The sequence below is a fragment of the Arvicola amphibius genome, chromosome X (genome assembly GCF_903992535.2).
Source record: "Arvicola amphibius chromosome X, mArvAmp1.2, whole genome shotgun sequence".
NCBI lineage: Eukaryota > Metazoa > Chordata > Mammalia > Rodentia > Cricetidae > Arvicola > Arvicola amphibius.
In genome coordinates, this window is record NC_052065.1 from 100,042,023 (window position 1) to 100,065,407 (window position 23,385).

Here is a 23,385-nt window from a genome sequence, read left to right on the forward strand (position 1 = left end):
CTAAACCCAGTAAAAATTCTCCCACTAAGGCATATCTCCAGACCTTCAGGTCTATCAGCAGATATTTCAGGATCATTCCTTTTCACCAACTCAAGTATAGTAATAGGTACGCTCTACCTATATGCTCCATATGGGTTCAACCAACATCAGCTGGAAAACATTTAGAAAGACCTGTGACTGACTGTATTGAACTTGTATAGATCTTTTCTTGTCCTCATTCTATAAACAATCCAGTTAACAATCATCTGCTAAGATAGTCTATGAGGTATTGAGGAACCTAAAGATGATTTAATGTATGTGGGAGAGGGGTGTGAACATAGCTCAGTGGTTAAGTTTAGAATGTAATGTGAGATGTCTTTGATTCAGTTCTCACCTCCTCATATAAGGATGAAGACCATGCATGGGTTATACGCAAATACCACCTCACTTCATATAAGGGGCTGAAACATCTGTGAACAGCAGTATTCGAGAGAGTTCCTGGAACCAATTCCTTGTGAATATGAAGGGAAACTGTAAATGGCACCTGTTGTGTGTCAGGCCACTATGAAAGAACCAGCAGAGGTTTTCCTTGGGATTTATTTGCTTAATCCCTACTTGTATAGCTCATCAGTTGGTAGGACTTTCTCACTGCCCTTGTAGAAAACTATATGTATTGCTTTGATTCTGTCCTACCGGAGGGAGCAACTGTGAGATCTGAAATCCCAGGTACTCCTACCCAGTCTAAGGTCTGTGAAAACCATGAAGTGCAAGTTAGCTACTTGCACTTTATATGCAGGTCAGAAAGAACCTAAGAGAATAGGAGCTACAGAAAGGTTGAGCAGTGCTTGTACAAGCCAACTTTTCTAAGGGCTTCTGTATACATGAATATCTGGGTATTTCCACAGCAGCAGAACCAACTACTACTGTAGTTGGACACAACATCTCCAATTTAGTAAAGCTGGAAAGAATTTTAGTTTCGTAAAAACAAAATGGGGTGTGGCGCATTTTCTAGCCAAAGGGCTATTTTATTCCAAGACACTGGTGTCTGCTGACCTTCATTTATAGGCTGAGCAATGTTCTATTTAAGTAAAATTAACTCATAGTGGGCTCCTTTTTTAGGACGTAATAATTATTGCAAAGAAATAACAATGTTTAAATGTGATTTGTTCTTAGTTTAGATTTGATTATACTGGGATATAAGTAAATGTCTTTGTCCATACAAAGTTTAAATTTAGAAAATATTTTATGTTCAGGAAAAAGGCCATATTTAAATTCATTTCTACATGTAAAATATTTCTAAGAGGGAAAGGAGGTGTCTCAACAGGTAAAAGTGATAGCCAAGCAAATCTGATGGCCCAAATTCAATCCTGGAAAGAATGTAAAAAGCCAGAAGCGGTGATACACATCTGTAAAGCCATCACTCCTACAGAGAAGTGGGAAGTGGAGAGAAGAACCACCCTAGCATCATCCATCTGGACTGGAAGAAGCAGAGCTGCAGCAGAAACAAGAGAGACACTGCCTCAAGAAGGTGAGAGGCAAGAATCAGATCCCACAGGTTGTCCTGATGTCACATGCATGTATGCACGCGTGTGCACACATTAATTAGGATAATAAAAAATTTTAGATTTTGTGAGAACCAATATTGCCTTTGTGCCCTTTTTCTTCTCCTAAATTGCAGGAATTATCTTCTCCCTGTTTGTCATCTCAGCACATAAACAGTCTTAATTAAATACTTTTATTAATGATAGGGCTGGAGAGATGGCTCAGCAGTTACCAGCACTAGCTATTCTTACTGAAGACCTGGGTTTGGTTCCTACCACCCACGTGGCAGCTTACAACTAGCTGTAACTCCAGTTTCAGAGAATCCAGTGCTCTCTTCTGGGCTCTGGGGACATTTATGTATGCATGCAGTGCACATGCACACATGTGGACAAAACACTCATACACACAAAAATAATTAAAAATAAACACTTTGGTTAACTGACTGGATTATAAAAACCACTCACAGGAGATGTTCATATTACTTCATGAGTTATTTATGTATGATATATATATAAATGTCTAGATAGATAAGATAGACAGGCAGAGATAGATACTTAAATGTACTTGAGTACATTTTATAGTTTACCCAAGTTTCTATTTATTAATAGCCGAAAGTCCTTTTTAAGAAGACAGTGTCTTATGTATTCTAGGCTAGCCTCAAATATAATCTTAAACTTTTGACCCTCTTCTTTCTGCCTCCAAAATGCTGGAATTTACAGGCTTGTGCTTCTGCGAACCAAACACAGGGCTTGCTATATACCAGGCAAGTACTCTACCACTGAGCTATATCCTCAATACCCCCCCTCCTTTCTGTCTAAACCTATAAACTTCAATTTACTAGACATACCAAACTTCCTTCATCTTTCTACAGATCTCTAGTTTGGGAAGGTTTCACTTGCCGGTACCATCAATACTTCCAGCACCGTCAATACTACATGCTAACTTGAGTTTCATTTGAGAGCTAACAGAAGCTAGACTACTTGGACTTTAGATTTAGATTTTTTTTAAAAAAATGCTTGAGGTTACTTGTATTTTTGAACATGTAATCTGTTGATATAACTTTTAAAACTTCATTAAGTTGGTTCTATTTTTAAATTATGATAGGACAACTATTAGATGTGATTATTTAAGCCATGTCTGTTAACTCATCCGTGCCTATAATCCCAGCTACGCCAGAGGTTGAAGGAGCAGGATCAAAATTTAAAGTTTATCAGGATCTTGTCATAAAATTTAAATAAATAAACAAATAAATAAGGGCTGAAATCGTAACTCAGTCATATGGAGTTTGCTCAGCATACACAAAGACCCGGGCTTAATCACCAGAAACATACTCTGACAAATGATAATTTCCTTATAACCACGAATAAAAATGGTTCAGCTATAGCTGCAAGCTGAAGATTCATAAGTTGCTTAAACCTTTTTGGTTTGGTTGGTTGGTTTTAGTTTTCTTGAGACAGGGTCTTTCCACATAACCCTGGCTGTTCTGGAACTCTGTAGACCAGGCTGGCCTTGAACTCACAGAGATCCACCTGCCTCTGCCTCTGAGTGTTGGGATTAAAGGCGTGCACTACAATGCCCAGTTTGTTTAAAATAGTTTTGAATGTCTCAAAACCTCTCATTTCCTGGACTTTGCATTTGAAGACTTCTACCAGGGGAAAAATGAAAATAATAAATTCAAATTTAATATTTAAATTTATCAGTTTTCCAAGACTGTATGCTACCTTGGAAAAGATACTTAGGTAAGTGCTTGCAGCAACCATGAAGACCTGAACCCATGGAAAGAGGGAACTGACTCCTGAGAGGATTCCTCTGCCCTTGAGCAAATAAATACAAACACACATAAACATTTTTTAAAGAAAGGATACTGATTTAATTTTTTTTTTTTTTGGTTTTTCGAGACAGGGTTTCTCTGTAGCTTTGGAGCCTATCCTGGAGCTAGCTCTTGTAGACCAGGCTGGTCTCGAACTCACAGAGATCCGCCTGCCTCTGCCTCCCGAGTGCTGGGATTAAAGGCGTGCGCCACCGCTGCCCGGCTCTGATTTAATTTCTAATCCTGTGTCTTTTCAACATTTCAGTTTTCACTCATTTATTTTGTCTATGCTATTTTTCTCTAAAGCAATCTTTCCAACATTGGTATTATATTCCTGTGAAAACTGCAAAGTCTTGAAGCCTCCTCTCCCATAGTCCAAACCTGACCTCAACATTAACCATTACCTTTCATCCTTGTTTAAGCTATATTTGCTAATGGCTATGAGTTTATTGTAAATAGTACATGTAACTTATTAGGAGTCATGTTTCCAATTTTCCTTTGAAGAGAAGTTCTTTAGACTGCTGGATACCATTTTCTCATAAAAAGATGAATTCAATGAAAAACAGGTTTCTGAGCTAAGCAAAGCTGCCTACACCTTTGCTTAAATTATCTGCATTCACAATGAAAAGCAACAGAAAATGAAATTTTCATAATATCATTATGTAAAACCAACAAGGGCTGGTGAAATGGCTCAGTGAGGAAGAATGTTTGCTGCCAAGCCTGAGGACACAATTTAAATCCCAGAGACACCTACGTGGTGGAAGAAGAACTAATTCACACAAGTTGTCCTCTGATTTGTGAGCTTCACACACACACCAATGCAAAATTTAAATCAAGCCAAAAATTCCAGTCTTTTCCTGTTTTCGATTTATTTTTAACTTAATTATGTTTGTATTGGGGAGAGGTATGTGCATATGAGTGTATTTACCCTCGGAAGCCAGAACAAGATGTTAGAGTCCCAAAACAGGAGTGACAGGCGGTTGTAAGCCACCCTATGTGGGTGCTGGGAATGGAACTCAAGACCTCTGTAAGAACAGCAAGCAGCACTCTAACTGCTGAGCCATCTCTCCAGCTTCCCCCACAGCCTATTTTCTTAATAGCAAATTGTAGTAAGAAAAGGATTAAATTAGTGGAAAATTAAGAGATCCAAATCTCTCACAAAGATAGTGTAAAATATTAAGCTATAAATGGAAACGTTTATTGAGAGTCTATTGCATTTTATACAAAGTAAGGACTTTCTATATTTACATATAATTATAATGTGTATATGCATTCATTTTCCACATGTGTATCACAACTTAAACTAATCAAACTTCTATTTTCAATGCACTAGTTTCAGAATTACACAAAATGCCTTTCCTAGTGAATATTTTTAAACACAGATGGTTGAAGGAGAGGACACAATTTAAAAATGAAAATGATTCTTAGGAGTAAAAATAGCCTACTCTTCCGAACTAGTCATGATTCTTGGTTATTCTAAAGTCATTTAACTGAGCTGGACTGATGGCTCAGCAAGTAAAGGCATTTGCCACCAAGCCTAATGACCTGAGTTCAATTCCTAAGACCCACAGGATAAAAGAAAAGAACTCCACCCTCTCCAGCTTGTCCTCTGACTTCCATATGCACCATGACAAAGGCACACACACAAAATAACTAAATGCAAAACCTTACATTAAGTGAGAACTCCCATGACTCAGTTTTCATCATTCCTGGCATATACCAAAAGGGCTGCTGTTCTATTCCCAACAGCAAGGAAATGGAATCAGCCTAGACGTCCAACAACAGATAAATGGGTTAAAAAAAATGTAATACAAACATAGTGGGCATTTTATTCAACTATAAAGAAAAATAAAATTTATAAAAAATGGATATCTGGAAAACATTATTTTAAGTTAGATCACCCAGATTCATATATGCATCATATATGTTCTCTCATATATGCATCCTAGCACATATTTATACATATGTAGATAAGCAGAAGGTTAGTGTGGCCATGAAACTAGAAAGGAGACTATTAAGTGTGGGGAGAGGTAATGAGGAAGGGGAAACTGATACAACATATGAGATGAAAGCAGAAAGGAGCTTGAGGAAGTGGGGAAGGGTACAGGAGGAAAGGGGAAAAGAGATGTATAGGAAAAGAAACAGAAACAAATTGTCCAAAAATGACATAATGAAATCTAAATGTGTGCACGCTAAATAAAAATGATGAAAAAGAATGAAGTGTGTTACTTTCACTGGTTAATTAATAAAGAAACTGCTTGGCCTGATAGGTCAGAAGATAGGTGGGTGGAGTAGACAGAACAGAATGCTGGGAAGAAGGCAATGAGGCAGTCGCCATGATTCTCCGATCGGAGACAGATGCAGGTTAGGATCTTTCCTGGTAAGCCACAGATTACCAGATTTCCTGGTGCTACACAGATTACTAGAAATGGGTTAATCAAGATGTGAGAGTTAGCCAATAAAAGGCTAGCAGTATTTAAAAGAATACAGCTTCTGTGTAATTATTTTGGGTAAAGCTAGAGGGTGTGCAGGAGCCAGGCGGCGGGAAGCAGCCTGCAGCTCCTTCTACAAGCCGGGTGGGAACGCAGCCCGCTGCTCCATCTACAAAGTAGAAGGCAAGAGACTCTGTATTGACAACCAATAAAGAAAAAGAACCATAGATTTGCAAGGAAAAAAAAATCAATTGATGACATTAACACGATTCCTGCATAATATTTGAAAGAGGAAATACAAAAAATGTTACATGTAGGTTTTTATTCTGCTGTTATTAGATATATCTGATTTTCCATTACATTCAAACTGACTTAGTAAGCATACCTTTGCTTGTAAGCTGGAGATCATATACATTCAAGTATAGATATGTTTGGGGCTTAAATAATAAGAACAGCCTGTCTTTCTGTGTGTGTGTGTGTGTGTGTGTGTGTATGTGTGTGTGTGAGAGAGAGAGGGGGGGGGCTGGGTAATGAATCCAGAGCCTCACGCATGCAAAGCAAATGTTTTTCCATTGAGCCACACCCCAGTCTTCTGGAAGCCCTGTTAAAGCCCTAGCATAGTCATGATCTACTACAGTATGCTGGATTTCTATAGTACCTGTCTGCTGAAGAGCCAAGGCTTCACGTAGCTCACTTATCCTTTCAGCAAGCTTATGAAATGAACAGATTAAAAACAGATGCCTCAAAAATCAAGTAAGCTCCAGATACGAGGACAACAGTGATTTACTGAAAAGGGCCTATCTGTCCAGACAGTGGAGGGATAAAAGACCAGGGATTCCAAACCCAATGCCTTATTTATAGTAAACATTGCCACGCTTATCATCAATCACATTTCTAACCTTTAAGAAAAAAAAATTTTTTTGGTTTTTGAGAAAGGGTTTCTCTGTAGCCTTGGAGCCTGTCCTGGAACTAGCTCTTGTAGACCAGGCTGGCCTTGAGCTCACAAAGATCCACCTGCCTCTGCCTCCCAAGTGCTAGGATTAAAAGCATGTGGCACCACCTCCCAGCTAAGAAAATTTAAGTTTTACATATTATAAAATCAGTCTGTAGCCAGACCTGGTGGATACAAGCTTATAATCCAGAGTATTTGAGAAGCTGAAGCAGAAGGATTACAAATTCAAAGGCCTCCTTGGACTACAAAGTGAGTTTGAGACTAGCCTGGCTTAGCAAGATTCTATGTCAAAATAGAAAGCAGTAAGTGGGCCTGGCATATAGCTCATTAGTAGAATTCTTGCCTGATATGAGGGAGGTCCTGACACCCATCTTCAGGCCTGAAAAAATGAAACCAAGTTAAATGATCATATAACTGGGAACAGGGGCTAGAGTGATGGCTCAGTGGTTAAGATCATTGTCTGATCTTCCAGAGGACCTCGGTTTGACTCCTAGCACCCATAGAGCAGTGTGCAACTGTATTTAACTCCAGATCTAGGGGTTTAACACCCCTATCTGGCCTCTATGGACACCAGGTACTACAAGTGATACATAGGCAAAACACTCATACACATTTAAAAAAAAATTCACAAAACAGTGAACTGAGAATGACCAGAATTCTGACATTTTTAAAAAGAAATTTCAACCAACTGAAATCATTGAGCTACTCCATATTTCCAAAGAGAAAATGCTTTGTGTCTAGTGCATGGATGGACTAAATGCTGTTTACCAATATAACAATTTTATTTGTTCCTCAAGGTTAAATTATGGCTCAGCAGCAATTCCTCTGAGACTATGTCCAATATGTTTTCCACTTCATATTTTTGTTTTGTTTTGCTTTGCTTTTTGAGACTAGGTCCTATGCCACTGAGATTGGCCTCGAACTCACTATATGCACTCACATCCCAGGCACTGCGATTACAGCCCTGTGCTGGCAAACCACTCTCCTCTCACAGTATTTGCTTTTAAATGTAATGTTTCTTCATCCCTAGAACAATCCATATTCACATTCTTCTTACAAGTGCTAAGAATATGGCAGCCTTCAATGTGACTGAAATTAGCTATGAATCTTTTGAAATTGCTTCACCTCCATAACTGAAATAAATGAACCTACGTATTGTGAGACTGGCTTCTATGAATGGCATTTAAGGACTAGGAAGATGGTTCAGCGGAAAAGTGTTTGCTGTGCAGGCTTGAGGACCTGAGTTCGGATTCCTTAGCACTTATGTAAAAAAGACACAGGAGGTAGGTAGTGGGCCCTTGTATGGAAAGCACTGAGGAGGTGGAGACAGGAGGATCCTCAGGGCTCACCAGTCAGCCAGTCTAGCCAAATAGGCAAGCTCCAGTTTCAGTTAAACCCTCTGTCTTTTTTTTTTCCTTCGAGACAGGGTTTCTCTGTAGCTTCGGAGCCTGTCCTAGAACTCACTCTGTAGGCCAGGCTGGCCTCTGTAAATGGAGCCTGGAACTCAGAGATCCACCCGTCTCTGCCTCCCAAGCGCTGGTATTAAAGGCTTCTAAATTTCTTCTAACCTTAGTTTTATTTTTTATCCATCAAACTTTTCCCTTTAGATCATATTCTACCAATATCCTGTCATACTAACAAGTACAAAATAATTCTAAAAACAAGATACTCAAGCTGTCCTATATTGATAGATGTTCATTTTCAAATTTGATTACATACCTGCTACTTTTAAAATCAGCTATAAGCAAAAAATGGCCTGGTAGATATACATTCCACCCAGAGTATACTATACTGAATACAAATACAAATTCCTGCCATTGTCAAATATGATAAGAATATGATATCAAGAAATATGGAAAGCCAAGTAGAAATGACACCTAAAACAGAACATGGAATAAGAAGTGGACTTTATTCTTTTTTCCAAGAGCATCCGTCACTTTAGTGCTTAAGCATCATGGCCAAACTGCTGTTTTTTTTTTCTTCTCAGTAGCAATCATACTATTTTGCCTAGGAGGAAAATTTCACTCAGTTTCTTGTTGTAGGAGGCCGCTTATTCATTCCCGGATGCCCAGACTTGAAATAACCACACAGAAACCATATTATTTGTAAAACTGTTTGGCCAATAGCTTAAGTGTATTTCTGGGAAACTCTTATCTTAAATTAATCCATCTCCATTCATCTGTGTGTATCACCACGAGGCTGTGGCTTACCAGGTAAAGTTCTGGCATCTGCCTCTGGCAGGGCTACATGGCTTCTCCCTGACTGCACCTTCTTTCTCCCAGCATTCAGTTTAGTCACCCCCCCCAGCTGAGTTCTGCCTTGCTATAGGCCAAAGCAGTTTCTTTATCCATTAACCAATAAAAGCAACACATTGACAGAAGGACTTCTCGTACCAGTTTCTGATAGTGCCCTGGACACTAACACTTTGCCAGAATAGTCAAGGTCAAGGCTAATGTGTGTATAGCAGTTGTAGAAGAGACTTATCTCAGGGGGTGGTAGTGCACACTTTTAATCCCAGCACTCAGGAGGCATAGGCAGGCAGATCTCTGTGAGTTTGAGGCCAGCCTGGTTTGCAGAGTGAGTTCGAGGACAGGCTCCAAAGCCACACAGAGACACCTGTCTTGAAAAAACAAAACAAAAAGACTTATCTTGTTTAAAATACTACCCAATCATCATAACTAATCCTTGTACTTCAAATGCCACAAACCTAAGCACATTTTAGCAATCAGACTCAAGAGAGCGTCAAAGAGATTAGATACGTTAGATTTCAATGCTATTTACAATATTACAACAGAGGCAAAACATAATTTAGCCTGCACTCCAGGCAACTGGTTAGGTCTAAGGGTATGATTTAAGAATTGGACTCACACTTGGTAGTTGTGGTGTATACCTTTAATCCCAGCACTCAGGAGGCAGAGTCAGGAGAATCTCTGTGAGTTTGAGGCTAGCCTGGTCTACAGAGCTAGTTCCAGGACAGCCAGGGCTATATGGAAAAACCCTGTTTTGAAAAACAAACTAAAAAACAAACAAAGAAAAATCTGAGTTAATTAAATAATGCTAAATCACAAGTCAGCAGCAATGAGTGTTGTTTTAAATGTATGGGCAATTTAAGAAGTGTTGTGGACCTGAAATTAGTGGTGATTCTGTTTAGCATGGATCGGGATGCAGGACATATTATGGTGTCTTGGCTCATATGTGGAGGAGGTGAAAGGACAACTTTCAGGAATCAGATCTCACCTTATATCATGTGGGCCCAGGGGATCCATTTCAGGTTACCAGGCTAGGTGATATGTGCCTTTACTTACTGAGCCATCTTACAGGCTCATGATTCTGGTTTTCTATGACGTATAAAGGTTGCAGTCAAGTTTGTCAGTATTCCACCTCTTAAAAATGATTTAGATCTAGTATTTTTTGTCTGAATTGTGTTGATATTTATTTTGCTTTTAGAGAAAGAGAGAGAACAAATGAAGCTGAGTGGGGACAGGATCTGAGAGGAGTTGGGGGAGAAAAAAATATGATCAAATTGTATTGCATAAAACTTAAATAATGATTAAAGAAGAAAAACTTCAGTATAACTAAAAAAGCTCTGTAAAATACTTTTCTTCCTGACTTATTGAGACAGGCTCCTATGGAAACCAGGCTAGGCTCAAGCATGACCTGGAATCCCTGATCCTCCTATGTCTGCCACTTAAATGCTGAATGAGAGATGCATGTTACCATAACCAGCTTTAAACCAATTTTGAAATAACTTTAGATTGACAAAATAACAACAACAATTATACAGACTGTGTTAATCTTCACCCAGCTATAACTAATATCATTTTATATATCTATCTAAACATTTTTCAAAGTAGGAAATTAACACTGGTTATTAATGTTGAGTCATAGCACCTAATGCTGAGTTTCATAGACAATCTATTTGACTGATCTTTTAAAGTTAAATTTTTATTAAAAATTCAGTCAAGAAACAAACAAACAAACAAAGAGATTAAGTCAGTCTAAAATTAACCAGGCAGTGGTGGCACACACCTTTAATCCCAGAACTCCAGGGGCAAAAGAAGGTGGATCTCTCTGAGTTCAAGGCCAACCTGGTCTACAGAGTAAGTTCCAGAACAATCAAGACTGTTACACAAAAAATCCCTGACCCAGAAGAAAACATAAATGAGCAAATAAATAAATAAATAAATAAAGTCTAAAATTATATTGTCACTTCACTTCCACTAGGGGAGCTCAACTCTAGGAGTTCAGGTACAATTTAGACTTCTTCCTAGCTAATCAGAGCAACAGGCTGGTTGGGAAAACAGAACCGTATGCTTTAAGATAGCTGTAGTTTTCATGCTCAGAACCTCATGCACAGCTGAAAATGGGGTACAGAAGCTCTTCAGTGTTTGACAGAAATAAAAAGTCTGGGAGGAAAAACACAAAGCAAAAATCTCTTAAACATTCCCAGTTACTTTAAAAATTATTTGTGTGTGTGTGTGTGTGTGTGTGAATATATGCACACACAAAGCCAAGGAATGATGTGTAAACGTTAGCGTACAAATTGCAGGAGCAATTCTTCTACCCAATAGTTCGAGATTAGACTCAGACAGTCAGGACTGCCAGCAAATGCTTTATCATGTGAGCCATCTGCGAAGCCTCCTCAACCCCTACCCCTCATTTCATTTTTGTAGCTTCTGCATTCATTGTTTTTAACAACTAATATGTACAAACAGCCTATTTTTAAAAGTAAGTGTGGCTTTTAAGTTCCTTACCTTGGAAACGCCTCTATATGTTTCTTTTCTTCCATTTGTTTGTTTCCACAACTTATTTACTTATGGTTTTAATCATGTAGTTCTTCTAGATTTTGGATTCCTGATTCTGCTGCCTCTAGCTTCTACAAGCTGGGATTACAGTGTTTGACACAACCACACCTGGCTGCTCTACCTTGTTTCCATAGTTATACAATTGAAATAATGAAACAGCCATGTTTTCTCCAAGGAGCAATTACAATATAGGATAATATGGGAAAGTCATTCCATAGTCTTCTAACCAAACCACTCTGGAACACAATCCCTAACCAACTTTGGAAATTTTGTGTCAACTAGTTTTGGCTAGGATTTCTGAGCCAATTTTTAGTCCAAACTACAAATAACTGATAGCTAATTTTAGTCAAGGGATTATTCACCACCTTTAAGTAGATGCCCAATATAGAGAAAAGTTCAATGGGAGTATAGGCCAGACCAAGGAATATGGGTATTCTTTATATTTTTTAACACTATCTTGTGGGATATGGCTTCAAAATTAGAATTTAGCAATGAAATGAGACATGGGTTAAAGGTTAGCTTTCTTAGAAAATTATTTTAAAAATATTTTTTAAAATTTAGAAAAGCCATATGGAATTGTTGGGAAGTGGATGTCATGTATTTCAAGCTTTTGTTCTTAAAACAGTGCCTCTTTTTTCATTTTAAAAATATTTTGCTTAATTTTTATTTTGTTTAAAAATCAAAGCAACAAATCCCCTTCTGTTCCCTCCGGCAATTCCAAGAAATCCCTTCAGTGGAAGCTAGCTGACACACACTGCCCCCTCCCCCTGTTTTGTCTTGGTAGTTTTTGGAATAAGGGCCTCAGCCATTGCATTCCTGTTTTAAAGTCTAAAGAAGTCATGTGACCATTACCCTCGGGGCATCAGACACTTAAGGCATGTGATGTCAATGGCATGTGTGGGACCTCAGCCATTAAGTTGCAATTCACAGTAAACATCTCCGGGATAAATTTTTAGACTCAAACACATAGCGATGTTGAAATGGAGCAAATGCTGACTGTTCAGTAGGTTTTAACTTCACCTACATCTTCTAACTACTGTGGCCACGCAAAGTCTCTCACCCTGTCTACATTACCCCTAACAGGAAGAGCAATAGCAGCATCCCTTCCGTATGGTCGTATACAGTTAGGCTCCCCAATTCAAATCCAAGTTAGACCTGAACGACTTGGGTAGTTAGTTACACAGCTCAAGTGAAAAGCAAGAAGTCTTTAGGATGGAAAGTGTCAGCCAGCCAAGCTGTAGCAGCTAGCTAGGGCCTGGAGCCAGGCGGAGGTTCGGAACCGCCAGCACTTGACCAAGCAGAAAAGCAGCAGCAACTTTGGGACTGGCGACACGCCAGGGCGGGGGTAGTCTGTGTCCCCAGGCCTCTCATTAGGTCGCTAAAGTAAGGCGGGTGGAGAAAAGTAAACACAGGCAAGTGCAGCTGTGCCAGGGAATGGGGTTCCAGCCACCCTGTTTGCTCAACCTCCCAGGGATCCTAAGCGGTCCCCGGTCCGAAGCTGGGCTGGTGAGCTCTGGGTTGCAGGACGCAAGAGGACCGCCAGCGCGTGGCTAGGGGAGAGAATCGAAAGGTACCTCTGGGCTAGCCTGGAGAGGTTCTGCAACGGAAAGAAAAAAAAAACAAAAAACAAAAAACAAAAACAAAAAAACAAAACTGCTTACTCATAGGGAGTTGCGGCTCGGTCCCGACGCCCAGGGTAAGAAATAGAGAGGTGAGCGGGCGGAAGGTGGGCAGCCAAGGCCAGGTTCCTTCCAAGGGCCACCGCACCCTCTAGGCGTCCCTCCCTTCCAGGAGCCACGGGGTCCTCAGGAACCCGCTGGGTCACCCTCAGCAGTTGACCGGAAGCTAGCTGAAGGCAACCTAGGCTTCGGGCTCCGGGATTTCCCAGTGGCTGAGGAGGGAGGGAGGGATGGATTGGGGAATGGCAGTAGCTGGGAAAGGACAGCAGAGGGAAGTTAGGCACACGGTTTCCACTTCAGGGCAGTTGCTGCCTTAGGGAATCTGGGTAGGGGTTGGCTTCTAGGACCGAGAACCTCCCGCCGGCGGTGGGCAACACGTTAAGAGTAACCAGAGACCAAGCACAGTAAGCAGAAAAACTGGTGGCAGCGGGTGGGGGATAAGGAACCCTTTGGAGCTCCCACCCATCCCGGAGGCGAAAGATCGTCCTGGAGCCTCAGACCCCAGATGAAATTTTCCTCCGTCTCCCCCTTTGCCCAACCCCCGCCTTCTGGTGCAAGGCACGTTCCTGCTGAGGTTCCGGGAGATGCTCTCGCTAGGACCCACTCTTGCCCACGCCCAAAAAAACCCTCTTCCCCTCTCACTGGAGCTGGAAAGCACTTACGTAAAGTCGCAGACTCGTGGATCCGGCTCGAAAGCTTCCCACCAAGCACTCAGACAACTTCTGGCCCTAGGAATCTCTGCAGCTGTGGTTCTAAAGCCAGCGCTCCCTCCCCTCCTGCCAGCCCCCTCCGCCCTGCGGCCGCAGCCATTGGCTAGGGTGGTGTTCACCAGCGGCCTGGGAACCAGGAAGGGGATTGGGCCAGGAGCCTGTCACATCAACTGGGCTGGGAGCTGAGAGGATGGGCACTCAGGAGAGATGAGAACTGGAACTCTGTGTTTGCAAATCTTATTCTTCGCCCTACCTGGTGTAAGAACTTACAAATCTATAGTGCCTGGCTTGGAATACATGTTTTAAAGAACATTACTGAAATAACTGTAAGGTTAGGGGTTTCGTAATGTGTTTGAATGTTGCCTATTTACGTCAGCTATGGGGGTGAAGGTGCAGTTTTTCTCTTCATTAGGAAGGTATAGTACAGAATTTTGCTCTGTCCAGATCTGGCGCCAAAGAACTTTGCGGGGGAAGCCTCTATCCAGTTTCCCTTTGTTTCTGCCTGATATGTTTTGAGAGAGGGTCACACTATGTAGCCAAGGCTGGCCTCAAATTGGTGATCTCAGGGCTCAACCATCTAGTACTGGGATAACCTCCTAGCACCACCACGCCCACTTCATCATAGTCAGGGCAAGGCCCATGTGTATTTGGCTCCAGCCAAATGAATTGTTGTCCTAAATCACCTGTCTGGTAGCTTTGTACTTGAAGCGTAAGAGGTAGGTGAAAGAATGAAGAGGCAGTAGAAATCCCTTGACTGCACTGCAAGAGTCACTAGGTCTTCTCCGCGTGCTGGCCCCTGAGAAAACTTGGAGACATGTGTGGTTTTATTTCATCTTCTCCCTTGCCCACAGTCCCGCCTCCTTGTCACTGTCACTACACGTTTCCCCCAGGATCTATTCCAACTCATCCTAGGTCCAAAATCAGCCTGGCGGCCCAAAGGTGAAAGTGTCCCCTGAGTCCCGTCTAAATTGAACTGTAGGAGAGAACAGTAGAAAAAAAAAAACAACAAAAACTCTGATTACTTCCCTGTTCATCACCATTCCGGCCCTAAACATTTTGTTGTTGTTGTTGTTGTTGTTGTTGTTGTTGAGGAGGAGGAGGAGGAGGTGTGTGCTTGGTATGTTTGGTAAAAATTTAAAGTTGGTTCAGTTAAGTTCTGTGTTACATATGCCAGGAAAGAACTGGAAAATAAGAGAAGCTTAAAACTTGGATGCAAGTGCCAGTGAGATGGCTTTAGTGGGTAAAGGCGCTTGTCAAACCTGTCTACCTGAGTTCCAACCCTGAACCCAAACGGTGGAAGCAGTGAACTGCTCTCTGCTATGTGACCTCCATTCTTGGGCCTTGGTGCATGCGCACACACATACAAACACACACACACACACACACACACACAAGTAAATAAATACACATAATGCTTTTAATTAATGCAAATTATATGCTACATGAAATCTTTTCAAAAATTTTATTATAGAAAGTATAAAGGTAAATTTGATTTAAATAATGTATGCTTTCTTCCAATATGTTTAAATGCTTCCATCATTGTGCTTCTCTATCCAATAGTTACTATGAATTTTCCCAGAGAAACTACTCTATTCTGGGTGTGGCATTTTATACTTGTGACCCCAGGAAGGGCAGGATGAAAGAGGATTGCTAAAATGTTCAACGCTAACCTGTGCTACACAGTGAACTGGAGGCAAAGAGAATGGGGGAGGATTCGACTTGTAGGGAATCCAAGGCCTTTTTTTTTTTTTTTTTTTGGTTTAAAGACAGGGTTTCTCTGTGTATCCCTGGCTGTCCTAGAGCTCACTTTATAGACCACACTGGGCTTAAAGAGATCCGCTTGCCTCTGCCTCCCAAGTGCTGGCATTAGGCAAGTGCTACCTTGGCTCTAGGCCTTCTTAAATGAGGGGGGTACACAGGGCCTACAAACTAGACTAGCAAGCAAAGACTCGGCACTGGAGAAAATGGTTAAAAATTAGTCAATGATTAGCCAACTACGAGACCTTAGAAAAGGCCCAGAAAGGTGAATAATGAGAGTGCACTTGTGCTTTTAAGAGACATTAAATTTCTGTTATGTGTCATGTTGCACTGAGTCAGGCAGGGTGGAGCATGCAGTGTGCTATCACGCACATTTACAGGAGGCTCCAGAGTGAGATTCACAGTTTTCCATAATTAGCCCAAGGCTTGGTATGGTCACTGACACACTTTATACTCCATTTTTGGACACACTAAATAGGCAAGTTTGGTTCTCTCCATTTACTATGCCCGTCACAGCTGAACAATTCCCGCCCACTTTTGAGATAGAATCACTAACCTCACAACAATGCATCAAGTTTCCGGCAGTGTTCCAGTACAGGGGAGTTCATCTAGTTTAACTCTGTGTTTGATTTTACTTTGCTTTTCTAGTTCCAGAATTTAAAATAAGGCAGAGAGGAACAGCAAGGTGGCTCCATGGGCAAAAATGCTTGCTTTGAGGTCTGAAGATCTGAGCTCAATTCCAGAAAGTGGTGGAAGAAGAGAACCCAATCTTCAAAGGTGTCCGCTGACTAACACATAAGCTCACCTCACAAGTGAATTGCACCCGAATGTGTATAAGCACGTGCTTGATGGATGAATTTACTGTAAAATAAAATAAGACAGACGGTAGCAATTCTGCTATGTAGAATGATGGAACTTATCTGTAGCCCCAGTGCTCATGAGGCAGATGCTAGTTTGGGCTACAGAGTGGAAAACTTCTCTCAAAAAAGGTAGAAAAAAAATTTAAATGTTAAGTGTATGTTTTATTTACAGGTATATGTTTCTTAGTAAAAACAACCCAAAACCTCACATAGCTGGGGAGGTAGTATATTTGGTAAGGCTTTGCCTAGAATTGGGAAGCCCTAAGGTGAATCTCTGCCTGAAATCCTAATGCGTTGGAGATCTGGGTAGGAGGTTCAAGGTCATCCTTAGCAGTAGTAAGCAAGGCCTGCCTGGGGTACTTTAGGCCCTGTAAAACAAACAAAACGGAACCATCTTGTTCATTTTCAGGTTTTATTTGTATGCCCTTGTGTGGAGGTTAGAGGATCACCCCAAGCAACACGCCTTAAGAGATGGTGCCACACGTCTTTTTTTCTTTCTGCATGTATGTATGCTGTGTGTGTGTGTGTGTGTGTGTGTGTGTGTGTGTGTGTGTGTGTATGATGAGTGGTCATGTGTAGTGGTAGAGTTCGTGTGCATGCACATGGGTGTAGAGGCCTAAAATTAGCCTCAGGTGTTTCTTCCATTACCTTCTCTTTGTTTTTTAAGGCAGGTTTCAGGCTGAACCAGAATGTAGGCAGTTTTTCCCAGGGATCCTGTCTCTACCTCTTGAGCACCAGGATTTTCAGGAATTTGCTACTTGCACCAGCAAAGAGCTTTATCCAAAGAGTCATCTTCCCAGCTATGCCTTTTTTTTGAAAAAGACCTCTCTCTATCTTGGATCCCCATGTTTGCCAGGCCCGCCCTTTATCAACTGAGCTATCTTTCCACCACCTCTAAAAGTCTCCAAGTTCAGTCAAAAGAGGTGGGGTATGACTCGGTAGAATGTTTGCCCACAGGGAACAGCACACGGGGATCAATCCTCAGCACCAAAACAAAGCATCCTCTACACAACACACACACACACACACACACACACACACACACACACACAAACCCTCAGTCAAGCTTTACTCTTTAATGGCAGTTTAGCAGTGCATACTTTTAAAACTGTGGTGTGATACCTCATTACCTCAGTAATTCCCAAGAGATAATGTGTGCCTTATGCACACAGAAGCACACTTTTGGATTGTAATTGAGATTCCTGTTTGACAAGCCCAACAATATAACCCCAGTAGAATTCCTTTGTAATGTGTACCACGAAGATAGCCAAAGATATAGCCAAGCTACCTTTCATTCCAAGGGTATTTTCAAAGTTCAGCATTTTGATCTCTGGAGCCTCACTCAGGGAGAGGTGTTTTTAGACTGCTTTCCTTTCTGTTGCCCTTACACTCCGTGAATTGAACACAAGAAGGATAGTTTACGAAGGTAACCTAAAGTTGATGGTTTTCTTATCTATGTAAATCAGCCTGCCCAGATGATCTTCCGTTTCCCCCCCCAGGTGCTTGCAGGCAGATAATAGGCTCTAAGTCCTCTAAAGCTCCTTACAAAGTCCTCTGGTCTGTCAAGTTCAGTGAATGTTTATTGTACTAATGGTTATTTTATGGGTCTATTCTTGTAAAACAATAGTAAGGAAAGCTAGGTATAGGTCTCTTAGGACCTTGTGAATCAATAACCTAAGTGTTTTTAGCTCTTTCCTTCTGTTTCCAATTTTCTATCCATCACAGCTTTGTGATAAATAACTTCAAATCAATAACATAAAAAGTTGAAAGCAATTCCTCCTGTCCTTTTTTAAATATTTATTTATTATGTATACAATATTCTGTCTGGGTGTATGCCTGCACGCCAGAAGAAGGCACCAGACCCCATTACAGATGGTTGTGAGCCACCATGTGGTTGCTGGGAATCGAACTCAGGACCTTTGGAAGAGCAGGCAATGCTCTTAACCTCTGAGCCATCTCTCCAGCCCCTCCTCCTGTCCTTCTTGAAGCTAATAAAAGGATTCAATTTCTCTCTTAGGTTTTTTTCTCTGTCCATTCTACCTTTCTGCATGTGTGTTTCCATTTTCATTATTGTTTTTCCCAACACCTTTTCAATCTAGTCCACTGGTTTTCTCTGACATTTTCTGAGGGTTCTGGTCTGTATGGTCCTATACCAATGTGTTTGATGTTATCTTATATCTTATTTTGTTATTAAAGAGTAAATTAAAAAAATAAATAAATTATTTAATCTGGCATGGTGCTGCTTTCCTTTAGCCCCAGAACTTGGGAGCCAGAGGCAGGTAGATCTCTGAGTCTGAGGCCAACATGGTCTACAAAGAGAGTTGTTAGGATTCAGGCATTATGCTGGCCCCTGTCACCTGGCAAGATAAACCCAGGCAGTACCCTGGCCAACCCAGGGTCCTATGGCTGCTACATCACTACATATGTACACAGAGGTACAAAGGTCCCTTTAAGAGACAAGCTCTGCCCACTCCCCCTCTCTGTTTTCTGGCAGCTCTTCTGAAGAGTCAGACTGATCCTTGCCTCTTCTTCCTCTCTGAATTTCTCTTTTTCTCTTCCCTTCCCCACTCCTTTTAGCTCAATAAAACTCGCACATAAGCTCTTCCTGCATGATGTATTTGTCTCCCACCCATGGTGAGGCCTCTGGCTCCCACCCCACAAGGTCCACTTTTGCACCATTTTACAAGAGTTTAAAAACAGATAGGGCTACACAGAGAAAACAAAACAAAACAAAATAAAATAAAAAATACTATTAGTAAACCAATAAAAGGTCTTGAAAGATCATGGTTCAACAAGTAAAGAAAGGTGTTTGCTACCAAACTAAATAACTTGAGTTGGATACCTGGGACCCACATGGTAGAAGGAAAAATGTCCACTGACTTCCATGGGCATGACAGCATGTACGACTGAGCTCACACACAATATTTTTTTTCTTTTTTGAGACATTTTCTCTGTGTAACCCTGGCTGTTCTGAAACTCGCTTTGTAGGGCAGGCTGGTCTGCAACTCAGAGATCTGTGCCTGCCTCTGCCTCCAGAGTGCTGGTATTAAAGGGGAGTGCCATCCCCATCTGGCGGTAATAAATTAATAAATATAAAAAGTTGAAAACTAATAATAACACAAACTTCATATAATATAATCTTAAAAGAATCTTGGTCAGTTAAATACTAAATTATTTATCAAACTGATTTACTCTATTGGTTTTAAATTATAAGGCGTTTTTGTTTGCTTTTGAGATTGAACTTGAGGCTTTGAGCATAGCTGGACAAGCACTCTACTTTAGAACCGCATGGAGTCCTAGTCCCAATTGCATCAGTTAATTGTACCTATTTCACCATCTATTTTCAAGACCTCAATTTTTTCTGGGTCGTAGGAGCACAACATTCAGGAGACAGAGACAGGCAGATTTCTGAGTTCTAGGCTAGCCAGTGTTTTTCAGGACAGCCAGGACTACACAGAGAAACCCTGTCTCAAAAAAACAAACCAAAAACAAAAACAAAAAACAAAAAATGAAAACCATCATTATTTTAACAATTATGTTTTATATGAGAATTGTATTCTGTGTATAATGCATTAGATTCTTGGACTAACTCTTGATTCTATATTTCTATTTAACATGTTCTGACACATCATTTTTATTAAAATGAAGTGTGATTTTAAAGATTTCTCAGGTAATTAAAATATTAGTCATGGAGTAAATCTCGGTAGAGCTAGAAAAGTCTTTAAATTTTTTTGAACCAGAGAGTGATAATTTCAATAAGCAATCTTATTGTTCAGTGAGGACTGCTTTTCACGTTTCTAACTCAAAATAAAAACATATGTGAATCACGGATGCTAATTCTTTAACTCGGCACTTGTGAAATATTTTTCTAGCTGCAGAGGTTACACTGAGTCTAAAGGTCTTGTAATGCAGGCCGGTTGTCCCATAGACATTTTGTCAAAAAAATTACTGAGACATATCTGTAGCTACTTAAGAATTTTGTTGAAACTAAGAATAAAAAGCAAAAAGTTGGTTGAAATACATTTGCTAGGATTTGGGCATTTTAAACCAACATTAGCTTTCTATTCTACAGCTTCACTGGAAGTCATTGTCATCATTGGGTGTGTTAAAATTTCAAGTGTCCCTGTGCCCCTTGTCTTTGTTGACTGTTAAAAGATTTATTTAAGCAATGGGCATGGGGATACACACCTGTGATTCCAGTAATTTGGGAGGCTGAGGTAGCAGCAATGAAGGGTTGAGACCAGCTTAGGCAAAGTTGTCCTCTTCATGAACTAACTAATAAATAAATGAATAAATAAATAGCTAAATAAATGAGTGGGTGAATCTATAACTATTCTTTTATAAGTGCTTGCTAGGTACTACCCTTGAATTATCCTAAGAAGAATGAATAAAGCATATTTGCAGAACACAAGGATTTAGTCTTCTAATACTAGTTCAATGGCAAAATCAACGCAAGTGAAATAATGAGAAAACAATGTAAGATAAATTATATTAAATGCATGCTGTAGGGATTATGAAAACAATGTATGAAAATAACAGGGCTGAAACCCCTAGAGGATAATCCTTTGTGTGGCAAGCTCAGGGAGGTTTAGAAAAAGGATAAAACATTAAGAGCTAAAAAGAAGCATCAGAAGTCCTCTTATGATGAAAAGGGGGGGGGGGTTAGGTGTGTTTCTGGGATTGGGCTTCCTTTCTGGCCTCCTACATTCCATTTGCAAAACAAAAGCTAAGGATTTGCCCAAAGTAAAGGACTCCTGATACCATCAATGGGTAAACAGATTGCTTGAGCTGTCGTCTAATTATCCATTTAAAAGATAAATTACCCTGGGTGCCAGACCTCCTCCTATCTGCCAGATTCAGTCAATTGTGACCAGCAAATATTTTTGGATTTTATCTTTTACTAACCACATAGAGTCCTTTTCCCTTGTCACTGTTATTTTCTAAATAATACAACTGCCATTTTATCCAATGATTTAAAGTACACTGTAGGATTCGCATAGGTTAGATGCAAATGCAAGTGGACAAGAGTCCAGCAACCAATCTACAGATGTGCACTGGAAACTTTATTGGATACACTTACTGTAGAAACATAAAAGACTTGTGACTCTTGTCTTATAATCATTGAATACTACATTACAGAATGTCTTGCGTTTGTCTACGGATATTTTGTGTTACTTTTGATATAGGGCTGTTAAGTACCTCATGCTGTCTACCTAATTGATACATACTACATTTTGTTTTTATTTCTATTTTTTTAGGTTTTAAGAACTTTTTTTTTAAAACAGAGTCTCCCTATGTGGCCCTGGTTTGCCTGTAGCTCACATAGATCCTCCTGCCTCTTCCTCTTGAATACTGGAATTAAAGACACATGCAACCATGCCTGGTATTGTTTCATTTTAAAAGTTATTATTATTATTATTATTATTATTATTATCATCATCATCATCATCATCATCATCATCATCATCATCACTACATCTTTCACGGTGTCCAAGTTCTGGGTTGTCTTGAAAAGTCAGCTTGCATTAGAAAAATGAGCATTGCCTTCTCTTCATCAACACAACACTATGACCACCAAATACAGCCCATCCAAAACATACCCAGGAAAGCTACCGAGTATGCCAGTGCATACATACAGTGACTACCTGTAGAATTTAGTTGACTATTTCCAGGAGTTTGCTCTCTCCTGTCAGCATGAGTTCCAGACATGGAATTCAGGTCATCATTAGGCTAGCACTGCAAGGTTTTTGGCAGCTGAGACATCTTGCTGTCTTTTTTTGTTTGTGTTTTGAAATTTGTCCTTGCGCTGTAGCCTAGGTTATCCTGAAAGTCAAGGTGATATTCCTGGTTCAACTTCTTAAATGCTAGGATTGTAACACTTTGCTTTTAGAAGACATATGAATAAGGCTGTAAGTTGTAAGATGTCACGGTAGGTGAGTGTGCTAATCTCTATCGATCATCTTGTGTGTCTAGGTTATAAAGTATTATTTTGAGTGAAATATTTGAATTGAAATCTTAAGCAGAATGTAAATTTCAACCACTGAAGGTTTCAGGAAAAGAAAGTTCTGCTAAAGTTATCTTGAATAATCATGGGAATAAATCATAAAGCACATTTAAAAAAACATAATGATGATACTTTGGGGTCTTAAAGAAATTATGGCTCATCTGTTAGAATTGGTTGCTTAATTCTTGAATATGTTCAGACCACATTTTGGTGAAGTTTAGAGTCTGTGTCTCTTTTTCTTGGGGGTATGCTCGTGTGTGTGTGTATATGTGTAAGAGAGAAAAAGAGAGAAAATACATATATAATATTTTAAAATACTATCACTATTTACTATTTCTGCAGCAATTCCAATGTTTCAATATTTGAGTGTGTACTAAATATGCAAAATAACATGTTAAAAAACAAAGATACTGACAATGTTGAATGAGTGGATGAACTGTGCACAATCAAGCTAACTAAAAATGAAACCAGCTATAAAGATCATATGTTGTTATGATTCTAGTTACATGCAATTTACAAAAAAGGAAGCTAGTGGTTTCTAGGAAGGAGAAGAGTTGGAGGAAAGTAAGAAATTAGAGCTCATGGAGGAAGGGGTTCCTTTTAGGTCAATGGTTCTCAACCTGTGGGTCGCAACCACTTTGGGGCTTACATACCAGATATCCTGTATATCCAACATTTACATTATGATTCATTAACAGTAGCAAAATTACAGTTATGACGTAGCCATAAAGTAATTTTATAGTTAGGGTCACTACAACACGAGGAACTGTATTGAAGGGTCACATCATTAGGAAGTTTGAGAACCGCTCGAGGGTTTGAGGAAAAAGATCCAAAAATAGATTGTGTTCGTTGCA

The 23,385-nt window shown here is 40.1% G+C and overlaps 1 protein-coding gene across 5 annotated transcripts in view; it reads right to left on the bottom strand.

Moving 5' to 3' along the window:
- Pls3 (plastin 3) overlaps positions 1-23,385 on the bottom strand; it is a 114,230-nt gene that overhangs the window by 80,141 nt on the left and 10,704 nt on the right. Inside the window, exon 3 of one of the 5 annotated variants that reach the window (XM_038316026.1) lies at positions 20,716-20,802. The exons of 3 other annotated variants lie outside the window; for them this stretch is intronic. The gene's annotated coding sequence lies outside the window, so the exon portion shown is untranslated. Of the gene's footprint in view, positions 1-13,861; positions 13,987-20,715; positions 20,803-23,385 lie in introns of those variants that run through there. One more of the 5 variants, XM_038316025.1, reaches the window with a different exon arrangement.